Genomic DNA, 13,525 nt, shown 5'->3' with positions numbered 1-13,525 from the left:
TATCATTTCAGTTTAAAAACAGTAATGCTGCCAGTGGAAACAGAAAACAAGTTGTCAGCATTTTTCCTTGAGCATGATGGAACCACAAAGTCATAGACTAGGCAGTGAAGTTTGTTTAAGAAGCTCAGTGTTTTAAGACAAGCCAGATTATTATGGGAGATATACTGTAAACTACTCATCTAATTTGTTTTGCACTGATGCCAATTCACATGAAATTAGCTTTATTAGGTTGGAATATCTGTTTTTTTTTTCCCTTCCTTTCCCTTCCCTTCCCTTTAATGTGAGCAAACCCAGTTCTGAGCCACATTGTGGAAGATGAGGGTCATTGATCTCCTTTGTTTTTCAATTCCAGTTACAACCCAGAATGATTAAAAATGGTGAGGCCAAGGCTAGGTTTGATTTCTTTATTCATGGCAATTATTTAAACTTTTTCCTACTTCTCTACCATTGGCTTCCTTTAATCTTCTAAAACACGGCATGTTAGGATTGGAAGAGTCCTGAGAGATAATCTAATCCTCTTATTTGAAAGATGTGGGGAAACTGAGACTCAGAAAAGTTAAGTGAATTACTCAAAGGCAGAGAGCTAATTAGTGAGAGAGGCAAAAGTAGAATACAGTTTTTCTGTTTGAACTCTCTTTCCACTCTTCTAATCTGCTCTCAGCAATTCATAAAATGGATCCTTAAGATACTTATCCATCCATCTATCTTTTCAGGTGGAGGGCAGTCAGTATCTTGCCAATTCATATAACTTTAAATCTTTTCAAACATCTTTATGTCACATGGATTCATCTGTAAAAATTTAAAATATTTAATCAAATATACTACATACACAAAGAGACAGGAATCAATTATGAAACTGCCTCTTCCACAACCACCACCACCACTTGCAGGAGAGAAGATAACACTAGTCTGGAGTATAGAAATTTAACATACTGAAATTTGGCCTCTTTAAGTCCAAGCAAGTTGCGGATATTTTCTAGATACTGTAAGTCATTATTTGGATTCTACTGTTGTGATTGAGGGGCTTCCCAGGTGGCGTAGTGATAAAGAACTTGTTTGCCAATGCAGGAGACGCGAGAGACATGGGTTCAATCCCTGGGTCAGGAAGATCCCCTTGAGGAGGGCATGGCAACCCGCTCCAGTTGCCTGTTAAATCCCATGGGCAGAGGAGCCTGGCAGGGTATTACTTGTATTTTCTTCTCTGCTGTATAGGCAAAAATGTTGGCTCATCAAATTAATGTCCAACACTGAGCGTTACAGGGACTATTTTAAAGAATTTAACCATGAAATGTATACAAGGTAGGGTACTGTTAATTACTAGTCATGTCTGTTACTCAAAGATGGCTAACACATTCTTTCTTTGAAAATATCAAAGCCATTGTTCCAATTACTATTTTTTATTTCAAATATTGTTTATTTTCACGTTAGAAAATGATTCAGACTTTTCACTGATTCAACAGTAGATAGATCTTCCAATTACTCTTGAATTACTGTGTTGTAACTGTACCTCAACAGTCCCTTCTCTCCCTGCCAAATAGCAACAATCTTAGACATTTTTAAGAAGTAGTTTCTCAACCTGACTAGCCGCTTGGATTTTTCTACTCACAAGATATCAACAGGTTTGAAAGGCCAAAACAGTAAAGAGGAAGTTCACCAGGTCAACAAGTCATTACATAGTTGTGGCTTTTAGGCAATCAGAAGTTGAAACGAGTCAATAGTGTGATGTAGCTTCTTAGAAAGCAAACTCCGTGTTAGAACAGAGCAATACAAATAGAATGCCCAGTTCAAGGGAGGAACTCGGCACTACTCTGACCGCGTCTGGTAGACTATTCATTTCTGGGCACCCACATTCTAATAGGAACTTTATCAGTCTGAAGAGATTTCAGAATAAGATAGTCCAGATGGTGAAGTTTCTAAAATCATGCCAGGGAGGGATGATTGAAGAAGTTGGAAACATTTTTTTTTTCTCTTTTCTTTTTCCTAAAAAAGGGAAAATTGAGCCAGAATATGACGTAGAAACAAAATTAGACATATTCAGTGTAATCCCAAGGGAAGAACCAAGATAATGAGTAGACGTCATGAGGAGGCAAATTTAGGCTTAGGATAAGAAAGCTCTAAGGATACAAAATACCCATAAACAGAATGAACTGCCTTGCAGAACAGTAAACTCTGTCATTGTAAACTGTCAGGCTGGGAGAACGCAGAAAGGATTTCTACCTTATGTGTGAGGTTAAATAACTTGATATCTAAGAATATTCTCTACTGGGATCTAAGACTATAGATCTTATGACTCTATGTTCAGATAGAAATATCCATCTAGCTGATCCATCTTCTAATCTACCCTGAACACTATTATTACTACACTACTGTCAAGCTAAACTTTCAACACAATGTTTATTTACTACTTCCCACTACCCTCTCCTCTCTTCTCTCTCACACACATTCACATAATGGTTTAGACATGGATGGAGTTCACTGTGTGCCAGGCACTGCTCTGACTGCTATATGTACACACATACAAATGCACTTTATGTATGACTGAATTTTACCTCTTGCATTGAGTCCAAGTCTCTTTTCTGACACTTTGCACCTCCTATAACCTGAACTGCTTCTTCTTGGCAACCTTATTCCTCCCTCTTCAAAATACTTTCTCATCTATTGAAAACTTCCTAGCTGAGTCAAACTCATTTTATCCCATGCCTTTGTATGTACTGTGTTTCTTCCTGAAATTCTTTTAATCTTTCCCTCCATAAAATTAAATGATATTCATGTTTCAGAGCCAAGTTCTAGCTCATCTTTTACCTGACACTTTCTCTGGCTATTACAGTCCCCTGAGTCTCTTGTTTCTCTGAATTTGTAAATACATCGTCTTATTTTCAATATCTAATTTTATGTAATCCACAATTTTCCAAATGAGGAAATGATATTGCCCCCAAACAAAGTGACTTGTCCAAGCTAATCCAGCATGTTAGTATCAGAGCCATAAAAAGAACTCAAACATCTGTTTTTGGTCTGGGTGCTTTAGTGTGTCATTGGTTTTATGTCTGTTTATTTAATCTTCTCACATGGACTCTATACTTATGGAGGATAAGGAGTGCTTCATATTTAAATTTTTCTTTGTGCTTCATATTTAAATTTCAGAGGAATTGCCACTTTATTAGGCATATAATTGATGCTCATTAAGCTCTTGTTGATTGACTCTACCAGAAAAGTCTTATTGAGTACTCTCTCTGACAGGCACTGTTCTAGTCGCCAGGTTACTAAAGTAAACAAAACAAATACAAGTGCCTGCCCCCATAGCACATACATTTTAAGTGGATGGCCAATAAACTGCCAGTAAAGGAGGATTTGTTGACACAATCTGACTTGCCCTTTCATAAAACTTCCTTGCATGCATGCTGTCATTTCTGACTCTTTACGACCCCATGTCATATAGCCTGCCAGGCTCTTCCATCTATGGGATTCTCCAGGCAAGAATACTGGAGTAGGTCACCACGCCTTCCATCAGGGGATCTTCCAAACTGAGGGACTGAACTCCTATCTCCTGCATCTCCTGCACCACAGGTGGATACTTTACCACTGAGCTGCTGGGGAAGCCCAATAAAACTACACACTGCCAGATGTTGACTTGAAGCATACAACACAGATCTTACCATTTGGAACAATCTTGAAAACTGAATTCTTCTCCCTGTATTTTAATGCACCTATTAGAAAGGCCATCTGTCATGCTTGTGTGAATGAAAGTAAGTCCTGGAAGCTTCCAGTTTTGTCCTGTATATACTGTATATCCAATATAACTAGATCCAAACTAAACTGACCACCACTAAGAAAAGAATGCTTGAATTTGGCTGTCCAAAGTCACATTTGTCCAATGATTTCTGTTTTTTGATTTTATACCTTTAATTGAAAAGTCCAATCTCTAGGAGTCAGAGATATCATTTTATGTAACTAAAGTTCAGAATTACTAATCAACATGAAAATTGAACTCAATCAGTAGATATTGAGTATTATATGCTGAACATTGTGCACATAAAGTTTAAATCATGGTCCTTGCTTTTTTCATGCTAGACAAGAAATAAAATGTATTAAGTACAAAATATAAGCACTTCATGTATAATCCTGTCCCACCTCACCAAGGCAAACATATGCATAATGTACAGTATTGGGGAAAGGGATAATTTAAGGGCAGAAATTAGAGATCCAAGGTTACAAAATCTGAAAATGCCCTAATTCTGATATTGTGCATCGATGGATGAAACTATTTCTGAGAGAGTAGCCTAATAAGTTGAAGAAACTCTTTTTCTTCCCACTTTTTACTTCCCCCACAGACCAATGCAGACTATGGAATGCAAGTCCACAAACCGCCACATCTCCACTCTTTACCTTGTGAGGAGGCCAAAAATGTTTAGCTATGTCAGTGGGTCCAATAGCCAAACCTCATATTTTTATGCATAAATAATTGGGAGTATGTGTAACACTCTGTCCTCAGGGTTTTCAGGGACTGGGAGGGTGTAAATCATCTTAGAGTGCTGAATAAATGCAGATTGATAAAGAAATGTACACAGGTTTACACATATAAATTCACAGATATTAATATGCTGGAACATTTTCCTCAGCAACCTACAAATAACAGCTGGACCTCAAATATTTGAAAAAGATTTATAAGTCCAGCAACAGTTCCTTTGCTGTTTCTCCTTTAGGAGCTACAACTGGTGATTTTTATGTGACTTCTAACAGGTCAGCTAGTAGTCTGTAAGTTTCAGCAGCTTGAACAAGGAGACTCAAACTCTAGGTGCAGAATCCCAAAAACAGTTGTTTTACAATCCAGAAAGTTCTAGTGTCATCTCATGAGAACTCCTCAAAAAAAGAGAAAGCTCCTCTTGAGAAGAAACTCCTTTTCAGGCCAGAGATACTTATTTTATTCTCTGAAGAAGTCTCTCAAGGCAGATTTGTCTAGGTTTGTATGCATTGATAGTTCTGAACATATTTTTGACTCATAGACCATGTTGAGAATCTGGTGAAATTTATGGATCCTATTCCTCAAAAAAATGTACCATATACAAATATACATAGTTTTGCTCAGCTCACAAATCTGAGACGATTGGCCTGTTTCCAGAAGCCCATCTATGTGTGCCATTCAGGGCCAGTGGTCCCCCAAATAAGACTGTCTTCCTCCAAAAGTTGAAAATTAAACATGGGAAGGCTGAGATGCATAATAAGAGAAAAGGTAGGGGGTATAGCATGACACTTTCAAATAAAGCAAAAATGCAAAGAATATAAGTAGTCTAGAGTTAGAGCTATGACAGTCCCATTCCAGGAAGAAAACAAAAAATAATGCAAGTTGTTGTCACAAAAATTAAACTTTTTTCCTTTATGAAAATAAAAGGAGAATAAGCTTAAAGATATTCTTGCAGAATGTAGAAACTGTGACCCTTGGCTGCTATCATTTTTTTCTATTTTTCTTGCCAAATAACTGTTATGAAAGAATATCTCCAGGCATTTGCTCTACCCTGAGGGTTAAAAGCATGTACAGGATGGAAACTGGCAGAGTGCTGAGGTTGGCAGACTCATCTGCCTCGCTAAAGCTTCTAGAGACCTTCAAGGGCTCTAGGGATGAGGGAGTTGTCATTTTTTAGAGAAATTCAAGTCACAAAAGAAGTTTCCAAGTCTTCAGAACAATTGAGCCATGGCAGCAGATACAAGTAGAAAAAAAAATCTTAAGTGTAGATCCCATGATCTCAGAACGCTGTATTTTACATTAAGAGCATCTACAGGAAATATTCTTGCCAGTACAAATAATCAGAAACTTTTCTGAACTGGAGAAGCTGGGAAGAAAACAGCAGAGATATTATATCTTGGGAGAAGATAGATGATTGAGGCTTTGAGACAGGATTTCTTGAAGCTAAAATTCTCAAAAAGAATTTTATAGCAGCTGAGATCACTCTCAGATGTTACTAGATTTCCAAGGATCTTTTCATTTTTTTCTTGCCCCCAAGGAAAGCAATATCATACTCTCTTTTGCATAATTAAATGACTTTTAACATATGTTTATTAATTCCTCTTAAAGGTCCTGCAATTTACCAGGCAGAAAGAACATAGAGAGTATAATGGATAAGGTTCCTGTCCTTAAGGAGCTCAGTCTAGTGGGGAAAGTTAGAAACTCAAGCATGTAATTATAATTACCTGTCCTAAGTAGACTAGTAGAAGTATGTACAACATACTAGTTTTCCTTTCTGCTAGTCCACTAAGTCTTCTTGAGGAGGTGATACTTTGACATAGGTTTCAAAAGAAGAGTAAAAGTTTGCTAGGTAACCAAGGAGAAGAAGAGCATTCCAAAGAAAATGTACAGAAAATACAAAGAGAAAAACAAATGAAATAACATTCATATCTGGAGAAGTACAAACAAGAATTGTTACTGGAGCACAATATGCAACAAGTTAATTGATTTCCAATGGCCATGATCTATGACACCCAAAAGACATATAATCATGAATTAGGTTGACCCAGATGAGTTTAAGAGCTATTTAACTGGACAATGGGACTCTCAACTGGCTAATATTGTTTTGTAAAAAAATATTTATTCTTATCTCAGAGAGGTCTTTTTCTGAATCTTCTACCCTCTAAAACCCAATTCACTTCAGAGTGGAAAATGTGAACCTCACTGCTGTAACACACATTTCCACGAAAGCAACATGAATGTGATGGCTTACTGTCTTCTAAAGAAGTCAGTAAAGTTCTTTCATTAACCCAATAAGATAAAACTTTTTAAAAACATTTTTGTGGTGAAATTCATGCAACATAAAATTAACCATTTAAAATGTACAATTAAGTGGCATTTAGTACATTTAAAACTCCAATACTTTGGCCACCTCATGCAAGGAGTTGACTCATTGGAAAAGACCCTGATGCTGGGAGGGATTGGGGGCAGGAGGAGAAGGGGACGACAGAGGATGAGATGGCTGGATGGCATCACTGACTCGATGGACATGAGTTTGAGTAAGCTCTGGGAGTTGGTGATGGACAGGGAGGCCTGGAGTGCTGCGATTCATGGGGTTGCAAAGAGTCGGACATGACTGAGCGACTGAACTGAATTGAACTGAACAATGTTATATGTGTAACCAATACCTCTATTTAGCTCCAAAACATTTTCGTCACACCAAAAGAAAACTCAATACCCATTAAGCAATCACTATTTCTTCCCTCCTCCCCTCAGCCCTTGACAATTACCAATCTACTTCCTGACTCTGTATTTTCCTATTCTGGATATTTAATACAAATGGAACCATTCAATATGTGATTTTTTGTGGCTGGCATAATCTACTTTCCATCACATAGTTGAGGTTCATTGATATTGTACCACAAACCAGCACTTCAGTTCTTTTTACAGTTGAATAATATTCCATTATATAGAATATACTGATATATGTTTAATTTATCTTCTCATAAGCTGATGGACATTTGCTTTGGGTGGTTTCCACATGTTGGTTATTGTGAATAGTACGGCTATGTACATTCAAGTAGTCTTTTCTTTAACATGCATTTTCAATTCCTTCAGGTATATACCTAGGAATGGAATTGCTGGGATATATTTTCTTTCTAAGATTAACTTTTTGAGGAACTGCTAAACTGTTTTCCTGAAGTGCATCACTTTATATTCCTATCAGCAATGTGTAAAGGTTCCATTTTCACCATATCCTCACCAACACTTATTATTTTCAGTTTTTTTTTTTAAGTTGCTACCATCCAAGTGGGTGTGAATAAGGTAGATTTGCCACAATAAAAACAGGGAGAAAGAAATTGACTTTAAATACACTTAGGCAGGCTATCATATCGACTAGTGGAAAATTAATTAGTCTTTAGACTAGGGCATTAAAATATGTGGACAGTTAGCATCATTGGTTAAAAATCATGATCATCAATAAGTCACATGTATTATGTTCTTTTTTTAAAAAGATCTCTGTTACTTCATTCTGGAGATAAAGAGTTATGCCAAGAGAACACACTGCTCATAGCAAACACCCTCTTCCAACAACACAAGAGAACACTCTACACATGGACATCACCCGATGGTCAACACCAAAATCAGCTTAATTATATTCTTTTCAGCCAAAGATGGAGAAGCTCTATACAGTCACCAAAAACAAGACCAGGAGCTGACCGTGGCTCAGATCATGAACTCCTCATTGCCAAATTCAGACTTAAATCGAAGAAAGTAAGGAAAACCACTCGATACAGTGGAAGTGAGAAATAGATTTAAGGGACTAGATCTGATAGAGTGCCTGATGAACTATGGATGGAGGTTCAAGACACTGTACAGGAGACAGGGATCAACACCATCCCCAAGAGAAAGAAATGCAAAAAATAAAAATGGCTGTCTGAGGAGGCCTTACAAATAACTTTGAAAAGAAGAGAAGTGAAAAACAAAAGAGAAAAGGAAAGATATACCCATTTGAATGCAGAGTTCCAAAGAATAGCAAGGAGAGATAAAAAAAGCCTTCCTCAGTGGTCAGTGCAAAGAAACAGAGGAAAGCAATAAAATGGGAAAGACTAGAGATCTCTTCAAGAAAATTAGAGATACCAAGGGAACATTTCATGCAAAGAAGGGCTCAATAAATGACAGAAATGGTATGGACCTGGCAGAAGCAGATGATATTAAGAAGAGGTGGCAAGAATACACAGAACTGTACAGATCTTCACAAACCAGATAATCACGATGGTGTGGTAACTCACCTAGAGCCAGACATCCTGGAATGTGAAGTCAAGTGGGCCTTAGGAAGCATCACTACAAACAAAGCTAGTGGAAGTGATGGAATTCCAGTTGTCCTTTTTCAAATCCTAAAATATGATGCTGTGAAAGTGCTGCATTCTATATACCAGCAAATTTGGAAAACTCAGCAGTGGCCACAGGATTGGAAAAGGTCAGTTTTCATTCCAATCCCTAAGAAAGGCAAAGCCAAAGAATGCTCAAACTACCACACAATTGCACTCATCTCACACACTAGTAAAGTAATGCTCAAAATTCTCCAAGCCAGGCTTCAGCAATATGTGAACCATGAACTTCCAGATGTTCAAGCTGGTTTTAGAAAAGGCAGAGGAACCAGAGATCAAATTGCCAACATCTGCTGGATCATCAAAAAAGCAAGAGAGTTCCAGAAAAACATCTATTTCTTCTTTTTTGACTATGCCAAAGCCTTTGACAGTGTGGATCACAACAAACTGTGGAAAATTCTGAAAGAGATGGGAATACCAGACTACCTGACCTGCCTCTTGAGAAACCTATATGCAGTGGAAGACTTTATTTATTGGGCTCCAAAATCACTGCAAATGGTGACTGCAGCCATGAAATTAAAAGACGCTTGCTCGTTGGAAGAAAAGTTATGACCAACCTAGACAGCATATTTAAAAGCAGAGACATTATTTTGTCAACAAAGGTCCGTCTAGTCAAGGTTATGGTTTTTCCAGTAGTCATGTATTATAAAGAAAGCTGAGCACCGAAGAATTGATGCTTTTGAACTGTGGTGAGAGAGAAGACTCTTGAGAGTCCCTTGCACTCCAAGGAGATTCAACTATTCCATCCTAAAGGAAATAAGTCCTGAATGTTCATTGGAAGGACTGATGTTGAAGCTGAAACTACAATACTTTGACCACCTGATCTGAAGAGCTGACTCATTTGAACAGACCCTGATGCTGGGAAAGATTGAAGGCGAGAGGAGAAGGGGACAACAGAGGATGAGATGGCTGGATGGCATCACCGACTCGATGGACATAAGTTTGAGTAAACTCCGGGAGTTGGTAATGGACAGGGAGGCCTGGTGTGCTGCAGTCAATGGGGTCGCAAAGAGTCAGACATGACTGAGTGACTAAACTGAACTGGAGATAAAGATACATATATTACATTTGTATATAGGTATACACACTCATTCTTAACCCAAATACTCAAAAGGAGAATAGATAAATTGTATAAATATACCCAGATACACAACTAGAAAAAGAAAAAGAAACACAAAAATCTCATGATGACAAGTTAGAACATCTTTATTCTTTATGAAGAATATACTTCATTAATTTTAAAGCCTATAGATGCTATTTGCTCTATCAAAACCTCATTTTTATAAAATATCTGAGCCTGTTAAACTCTGGGGCCAACTCAGGATTTCTTTATCATCAATTGGAGCTACAATAATTTTCCAGTGATTTCAATTCTGAGCACACTCCTGAGGGAACTAAGCTACTTGGGTGGGGTGGAGAGCAAAGAGCTTTGTATAAAAATTTTAGTATTGAGGAGTCTCTGGCAAGCCAAACATCTGGATGAGTAGCATAGAGAAATTCACAAGGACCTGGGGCCAGATTCTATGAATATCTCTTACTTCCAGAAAACCAAGCCAGCAAATATTTGCCAAAATTAATTATCCCACAGATAAGCCCCACAGCCAAAAGCACATAAAATCCAGAGAGACCAACATTTGAGCACCATTTTCTTCTTAAACATAGACATTGTACAAGTTGTAAATGATACCAAAGGTCAGCTACTGAAGAAACTTCTAGGTATTTAGGTCTTTCCATAAGTCCAGGTATACAAATCCATCTTATTAGTCTGCCTTAGTACCTGAATACTGCCTTAGTACCTGAGTATTTCAGCATCTGAGTCATTATTTCAGGTTTAGGCACTGTCTCCACAGTACCTAGAGCTGATATATTAATTTAAAAAGGCCATGATCAACTCGAAAATTTTGCCCTAGAGAAATGTATTTATAATAACATTTTAAGTAACATACTTGAATTTATATATTATTTATTTGTGTGGAACACTGTGATAAATATTTTAGGTGTGTTTTCTCATTTAATTTATACTATGAGGAGGGTAATATAATTATTTCTCTCCCCAATGGGGAGATTGAGCCTCCAAGATTGTAAGGCACTTGGGTAAGTTAATACATTTTGCCAGTGATAAAATCAAAACTCATTATATATATAAAGATTCTTATTTAAGTAAGAAGAAACATATAGAAATCTCCATTTTTAAAACCAATGGATAGAATTAGGGGTGAATATTGCTATGACAAAATTAATTTTTCCCATTACAAAAAAGATTCAATATTCTTTAGAGAACCCAGTATATTTAAATGTTAAGAGGCAGAGTGCTGGGAATAGAGTTTAGTTGAGAAAAAAATTAGCTAAACCAAAAAAATTTAGCTAAACCATTAAAATCTTTTTGAAATTAGACTGTATATTCCTAAAGAACTTCATCACAAGGTATATCATATTCATTCTTCCTTGACACTTGGAGTAGAAACAAAACTAGAATTTATTTTCCTAAATTATTGAGGTATAATTGGCATGTAACATTTTATTAGTTTCAGGTGTACTTGATTTGATATTTATATATGTTGTGAAATGATCACCAAAAGTCTAATAAACATCTGTCACTATATGCAGTTTCATTATTTTTATTGTGATGAGAACTTTGAGAATCTATTCTCTTAGCAACTTTAAAATATGCAATACCATGTTTTTAATTATAGCCACCCTGTTGTTGTTTAGTTGCTAAGTCATATCCAGCTCTTTCGTGACCCCATGGACTGTAGCCCACCTGGATTTTCTGTCCATAGGATTTCTCAGGCAAGAATACTGGTGTGGGTTGCCATCTCCTTCTCCAGGGGGTCTTCATGACCCAGGGATCAAACCTGCATCCCCTGCTTGGCAGGCGGATTATTTATCACTGTGCCACCAGGTGTACATTAAATCCACAAGATTTGCTTATTTTTAACTTGAAATTTGCACCCTTTGACCCTCTTTATCATTTAATACATGCCAGGCCTCTGGCAACCACCAATCTGTTTTCTGTATTTTTGAACTTTTTTTTTAAGGTTCCACATATAAGTGAGATTATATGGTATTTGTCTTCCTCCATCTGACTTATTTCATTTAGCATAATGACCTTAAGGTCCATCCATGTGGAGAATCCCAGGGACGGTGGAGCTTGGTGGGCTACAGTCTATGGGGTCGCACAGAGTCGGACACGACTGAAGTGACTTAGCAGCAGTAGCAGCATGTTGATACCAATGGCAAGATTTCATTCTTTTTATGGCTTAATAAAATGTTTTTGTGTATGTGTGTAAGATTTTCTTTATCCATTCTTCTATCCATGGACATTTAAGCTATTTCTGTATCTTTACCATTGTAAGGTAAATGAGGATGAAAATATCTTTGAGTTAATGTTTTCATTTTCTTCTGATACTCAGATGTGCAATTTCTGGATCATATGGTAGACTACCATATGATACTTTCTGGAATTCACATATGCCACTCACAATTTATCCCTGTCTCAATTACCTATTGCTGCACTTTTGGGGAATGTCCATACTGCTCTCCATAATGGCTCCACAAATTTACATTCCCATCTCCAGTGCACCTAGATGTGAACTTGAGCAAACTTCAGGAGATGGGAGGGACAGGGAAGCCTGGCATGCTGCAGTCCGTGGCGTTGTGAAGAGTTGGACAAGTATGGCAAGTAAACAACTTCAGTGCACAAGGGTTCTCCACATCACTGCCAACATGTTATTTGTTGTCTTTTTGTTGATAGCCATTGTGAGAGATGTAAGGAAATATCTCATTGTGGTTTCAATTTGCATTTCTCTGATGAGTTATATAGAGCATTTTTTAATCTACCTGTTAGCCATCTGAAAGTATTCTTTGGTAAAATGTTCATTTGGATCCTCTACCCATTTTAAAATCAGTTTGAGTTTTTTTCTATTGAGTTGTGTTCTATTGAGCTTCTATTGAGATGGCATCCGGTCCCATCACTTCATGGCAAATAGATGGGGAAACAGTGGCTGACTTTACTTTTCTGTAACATTATAGATATATCCTTTTATATCTTTTCAGCCATATACATTTTAAAATGGAATAATTTGATATATACTTTAATTATGGTAAGATGCACATAACACAAAGTTTTCCATTTTAACCATTTTTAAGCATACAGTTCTGTGGCACTAAGTACATTCACATTTTTGTGCAACCATCACCTCTAGAAATTTTTCATCTTCCCCAACTGTAACCGTGTACACAGGGAATCCTCTGGCAGTCCAGTGGTTAGCATTTTCACTGCCAAGTCCTGGGTTCAACCTCTTCTTGGGGAACTAAGATCTCACATACCACCGACTCGGCCATAAAATCCCACATAAAAAAAATATGGAACGCTTCACAAATTTGCGTGTCATTCTTGCACAGGGGCCATGCTAATCTTCTCTATACGGTTCCAATTTTAGTATATGTGCTGCCAAAGCGAGCACCTAGACAGCGTATTAAAAAGCAGAGACATTACCTTGTCAACAAATGTCCATCTGGTCAAGGCTACGGTTTTTCCAGTGGTCATGTATGGATGTGAGAGTTGGACTGTGAAGAAAGCTGAGTGCTGAAGAATTGATGCTTTTGGACTGTGGTGTTGGAGAAGACTCTTGAGAGTCCCTTGGACTGCAAGGAGATCCAACCAGTCCATCCTAAAGATCAGTCCTGGGTGTTC

The 13,525-nt window shown here is 37.4% G+C and overlaps 1 non-coding gene across 1 annotated transcript; it reads right to left on the bottom strand.

Moving 5' to 3' along the window:
* Window positions 1-13,188: 13,188 nt before the first annotated feature.
* On the bottom strand, window positions 13,189-13,295 carry LOC122436102. Its single transcript, XR_006267873.1, has one exon. It is a non-coding gene; the product is annotated as a U6 spliceosomal RNA (small nuclear RNA).
* Window positions 13,296-13,525: the final 230 nt, after the last annotated feature.

This window comes from Cervus canadensis, chromosome X (assembly GCF_019320065.1).
Source record: "Cervus canadensis isolate Bull #8, Minnesota chromosome X, ASM1932006v1, whole genome shotgun sequence".
In the NCBI taxonomy this organism is placed as follows: Eukaryota; Metazoa; Chordata; class Mammalia; order Artiodactyla; family Cervidae; genus Cervus; species Cervus canadensis.
Note: the sequence above shows the minus strand (reverse complement) of the source record. Positions and strands in the feature narration are given on the sequence as shown.